The sequence below is a fragment of the Olea europaea genome, unplaced genomic scaffold (genome assembly GCF_002742605.1).
Source record: "Olea europaea var. sylvestris unplaced genomic scaffold, O_europaea_v1 scaffold1257, whole genome shotgun sequence".
Lineage (NCBI taxonomy): Eukaryota > Viridiplantae > Streptophyta > Magnoliopsida > Lamiales > Oleaceae > Olea > Olea europaea.
In genome coordinates this window covers 117,534-123,613 of record NW_019230013.1, presented here as the reverse complement: position 1 = coordinate 123,613, position 6,080 = coordinate 117,534, and the positions used below count along the sequence as shown (strand labels likewise).

Below are 6,080 nucleotides of genomic sequence, written 5' to 3'. Positions count from 1 at the left end.
ATATTCAAAAAAAAAAAAAAAAAAAAAAATGGGTGAGTTTTATCCCATATGATATTACCCAAAAAAAAAAAAAAAAGGAAGTCGTATTCATTTTCATATTTCTTAAGAGAAATAAGGATTTTAGACCGTGACATGTTCATGTGCTTATATAACTAGGTATAGGTGAAAATACAGATATTAATGTAAACAAATCATGAAAATTACAGTGTTACAGGAAAAGAATCAAGATTTTTTTAACAAATTCAAAATTTTTGGAATTTTGAAATAGAGATTCACTTTGATTTCTCAAATATGCAATATTCATATTGATGATTATTAATCACGAAATTTTTCTTTCGATTCAATCCACCGCAAGTGTACGATTCATAACAAGTAATACAGTGAAAAATTGAGTCCAAATGTCGTCTCACAAATATTGATTTAGTTCAATGTTATTTATCCAGACATTAATCGAAACTAAATTATCACAAGTAATTTTATAACCTAATTACTCCCTAACCTAAGCTAATTATGCAATTTATTATGCATGCAATGAACAAAATGCAAATTGATTTTTAAATGAACTAAAATGCTATTAAATGTTGAGAACTCAATTTAATGTATTTAATGATTGTATAACGCACTAGGATCACAAATTCCAAGTAATGTTCAATTTAACCCTAATTTCACAAATTGACAATACGATAAAATTTCGAAGAATCAATGCTCCTAAATATATCCAACACTCTCTCTCGACCAACTTTGAACCTAATCTCATATACCACCAGCCTATATCTCTATGACGGATGCAAATATACAAGAATGCATGTGATTTTGTGAGCACTTAGATATTCACGTAGGGCATAGCGATATATCTCTATTCCCTATCGGACCTTATGATAATTTATACCATGTTGAGCCTATTTTCCTTCTTTCGAATACAAGAAACATGTCATCCAAACTCACACAATTATAGGCCCTTAATTTTGGAAGAAATTAAATGTATATAAACCATTCAAAATAATCAAACGTGGTTTAATGTCAAAAATATGAAACAAAGAATTAAGAATCATATTATGATTACACCCAAAGAATAATGCGGTAACCATAGTATAGCATAGGGGTGTCGATTCCACACGGAGATGGAAAGTTTCACAAAGGATCAAACAAACTAGGATTTTCATGATTTTATGTGAGGATGATTTATCAATTGGAATAAAGGATTAATATCAATGTATGAAATAGTGAAGCGCCGAAATTTTTTCGATTAGATATGTTCAATCAATATCAATTTTGATTTAATTGATTTTTAAATGAACTAAAATGCTATTAAATGTTGAGAACTCAATTTAATGTATTTAATGATTGTATAACGCACTAGGATCACAAATTACAAGTAATGTTCAATTTAACCCTAATTTCACAAATTAACAATACGATAAAATTTCGAAGGATCAATGCTCTTAAATATATCCAACACTCTCTCTTGACCAACTTTGAACCTAATCTCATATACCACCAGCCTATATCTCTATGACGGATGCAAATATACAAGAATGCATGTGATTTTGTGAGCACTTAGATATTCACGTAGGGCATAGCGATATATCTCTATTCCCTATCGGACCCTATGATAATTTATACCATGTTGAGCCTATTTTCCTTCTTTCGAATACAAGAAACAAGTCATCCAAACTCACACAATTATGGGCCCTTAATTTTGGAAGAAATTAAATGCATATAAACCATTCAAAATAATCAAACGTGGTTTAATGTCAAAAATATGAAACAAAGAATTAAGAATCATATTATGATTACACCCAAAGAATAATGTGGTATAGTATAGCATCGGGGTGTCGATTCCACACGGAGATGGAAAGTTTCACAAAGGATCAAACAAACTAGGATTTTTATGATTTTATGTGAGGATGATTTATCAATTGGAATAAAGGATTAATATCCATGTATGAAATAGTGAAGCGCCGAAATTTTTTCGATTAGATAGGTTCAATCAATATCAATTTTGATTGAGAATACTCAATTAAAAGTTTTCATCCCAACACTTTAATTGGAAAATAAAACATTCAAGCCCTTATTTAATTTATTTAGTAATTCCAAATCTAGGTTTCTTTCACAATATAATTCCACAATGATTTGTTGAAATTAGATCCCAAAGCAATTATATATATCAAGCATATAATGGTAAAGAATCAAACCAATAAATTGTTTGAAATTGAAAATCAATCAACATTTCGATTGTTCAATGAAGAAAATATGATTGAACTCATAAAAATCTAATGTGAATTAACCCAATTCCAAAATATATCCAATAACATAAGAAATCCAGATTTAAAATTGTTCAATAATGAAAAACACCTTACATGCAATAAAAGACTTAGAAATTCCCAAATCTCACCGTGTTCATTCGTGGCTTCACCGATTAATTTAGTTTGCCATAGAGTTCTGTGCCCAAGATGAGAGAAAGGAGATAGGAGATGGGGGCGTGTTCTGGTCGAATTAGGGTTTAAAATCGAGTGCCAAATTATTTCCAAAAAAGGTTGAATGGAATAAGGAAACTTGAAGATTCGGCAAAAACTTGTTCCGTGCGATTTTTTTCAATATTTTGGTCATAACTTTCTCCCTAATGTCGGATTAAGACAATTCAAAGTGTGTTGGAAATCTAACACAAATGAATACAATTTTACTAGAAATAACTCTTTCCAAATTCAAACGTTTACTAGGTCCAAAATGGATCTCAATCTCCAGCTTAAAATCTGGAAATCCTAATGCTTTTGGCTTCTAATTGCACCCAATGGACTCCTAGCTTTCTCGAATCATCATTCCATCACCCGTCTCATCTTTAGATTATTTGTAACTCAGTCCTGAGCTTTTACTTTCTTTCACTTTAGTCTTTTTCCGTTCTTTTCTTCTAAATTTCACCGTATTCACCCATTTGCAACTTAAATCAAAATATAAGGATACTTAGTGCGTATAGACGTCAATATATCATGCAAATACAAGTATAAATGGATAAAACATGACAAATTGTGCTATTATTACATTACAAGGTTCATCAATCTCTTAGTACATAGATTTTAGTCTAACATGGAGAAAGTAACAAAATACATGATATTTGGAAGAAATAACATCAGCGGATCAATAATCGAATGAAATACAGTTGATCTTCATGAAATCCTTCATTATTGTGGCTCCACATTTTCTCTAAGATGTGTTTTCTCACTTCCCAATGCGTACTCGCTTTATTATCATGGCTTCAGAGTTTATATGTCACGTCCCGTATTGGTTTCACAAGAGTTTTAACGAAAATAGAAAACTGCAGATTCGCCCCCAGAAAATCAACTATGCGACCGCATAGTGAAATCAAATTCAACCTTGGAAGTCTCTGCCGTAGTGGATGCAGTCGCATGGATTTCTCTACTATGCAACCGCATAGTAGAGTGATCTTTCACTTTTGGCCGTTTTTGTCCCCAAAATTTGTTCTCTTCTATTTTGACCTCGTTTCTTGATTCTTCTCATTCCATCGACCAATAATAGCCTCCAATTGGTACTCAGCTCAACCAATTCCTCGATTCCTCCTTCGGGTCATCTTTTGAGTATTTGCACTTTGGTTTCTAAACTTTTGTTTTCCTTCATTTTGATAATTTTTCAAGTCTTTTCTCTTGATTTCCATAACATCCATCAATATAACCTATAAAATAAGATTTAATAGAATTAAGCCACATTCCAACTATATTTATCACGAATTAGTCATGTTTTGTGGCTTGAATAAGTGAATAAAAACACATTTATCAAACTCCCCAAACTTGAACTATTGTTTGTCCTCAAACAAGATAGTGACTTAACTTTACACAAAACATGACTTGACAGCCTGTCGTGTCTCAGGATTGAAATTCAGAAATCAACACAGGAAATAGTTTCAATAGTGCAATAATAAAATCAACCCTTATCTGTTAAACGCATACTCAACGTGTGTGTGTTCTCATGCCAACATATTAAGCTCATGATGGATTAATCTTGACCTAAAGTTGTCTAATATATCCTTACCTCGCTTGAGAGATACATACCCCCCAAACCTAGTCTTTTCTCTCAATTATCCCGGGGTGTGTTTCAAAGTTAAGAGTTTAAGCATTTACAGTCCTTACCCTCTCTTAGCTTGGATAGATCTCACTATCACAGGTTCACATGTCAACAAGTAAAGGCTCTCCTAGTTTTGATTGCTTCAACCTTTAAGATTAAACTAAGCTACTTGTCTCACCTCAAATGTGTAGTTTTATGAACCAATGTCTAAAGGCTTCTTTCATACTATTGTGTCTTTTATTTATTTATTATTATTGTTTTATTTTTCAGGCCATCTTCTCATTTGCTTTCTATATAACCCTTGTAGCGAGTTTTAGGCCCATGACTCCCAAACCACTGGCCTTAGGGCACCATGTTTTAAACTCTTACATGCTTATTCACACAAGTTATAGAGGCTCGATCAGATGACTTTTATTAACTTCTTCCCCTCTTGCTTTCTATATAACCCCTTTAGCGAGTTTTGAACCGGTAACTCTCAAACCAGTTGGCTAAAGGGCACTAGGGATAAGTGTGTTTTTACACACTTATTTAACTCACAAACATGACTTAATTATGGGTAAAGTGTTGGAATTATGGCTTAAATTCATTTAATTCTTGTATCATATGTTATATTGATGGATATGGTGGAATTCACGAGAAAAGGGTGCAAAAAAGACCAAAACGAAGCAAAGTGAAAGTTCAGGGACCAAAGTGAAAATACTCAAAAGTTGAACTAAAAGGCTAATCGAGTAATTGAATGAGCGAAGTATCAGTTGGAAATCATTGCGAGATGATGGAACAAGATGGATGAAGAAAGGAGGCCAATAAACAAGAAGACTGAGTTTGGAGACTAAAACGACACAACATGGAAATTTCGTTAACCATGCGGTCACATGGTGTTATTACCATGCTACTGCAATTACCCCAACAAGGAATTCTAGCCCCATTTTTGGTTTAACCATGCGGTCGTATGGTGTAAAAATGTGACCCGTTTCAGCAGTTTTCTATTTACGCTAAAACTCTTTCGGAACTCGATCTTGACACGATATAAAAGCCTAGACTTGTCAGAATTAGGATCAGAACGCATTAGAAGAGAACATAGCACATCTTGGAGATGAATTTGAGGGATATTAACAAAGGATTTCAAGAAAATTATCAAGATTTCACGTGTATCTGTAATCTGGTGATGTTTTATCTTCAAGAATTCATGTATTCTTTTATGTTCTCTGTGTTAGGCTAGATTTTCTTGAACTAGGAGGTCGGTGAACTATGTAATGTGATCTTCGGATTTTACTTTTTGCAATGTGACAATTAAACGCATATTTGATTATTTGAATGGTTTATATGCATTAATTAATTTCATAATTAAGAGAACGTAATTATGTGATGCGTAGTGATTTATTTCTTGCATTCGAAGGAAGAAAAATAGATTTGACAAGGTATAAATCATCGTAGGGTCCGATAAGGGATAGAAATATACCTCTATGCTTTGCTTGAATCGTTAATTGCTCATAAAACTACATGCATTCTTATGTATATGCATCCATCATAGAGATATAGGCTAGTGGTAAATAAGAATATGTTCGATATTGCTCGAGAGAGTGTGTTGGATAGATTTAGGAGCATTGATTCTTCAATAATCCAACCGTGTTGTCAGATTGTGAAATTAGGGTTTTTAAACGACCATTACATAGGAATTCGTGATCTAGTGCATTTAATTTTTCTTGAATAAAGTCAACTTGCTTTACAATCGTCACATTGCATTTAAATTCATTTAAATACATTGTTTTGCATTTTCAATTCATTCAACAATCATTCTAGTCAAATTAGGGCTTGCTAAATTAGGGTCTTCTTAGGTTAAAACTTCAAATTTGATAAATTCGTTTCAGTTAAGGCTATGGTAGATAAAGTCAAACTATTTGATCTCTGTGGGACGATATTCGAAACTTAATATTCTACTTTATTACTTGTGAACGAAATATACATTTGCGTTGAATTAAATCGAAAGAAAATATTTTCTGATT

The 6,080-nt window shown here is 32.5% G+C and overlaps 1 protein-coding gene across 1 annotated transcript in view; it reads left to right on the top strand.

Moving 5' to 3' along the window:
- Positions 1–6,080, top strand: part of LOC111374487 — a 35,610-nt gene that overhangs the window by 1,942 nt on the left and 27,588 nt on the right. The window lies entirely within an intron of this gene.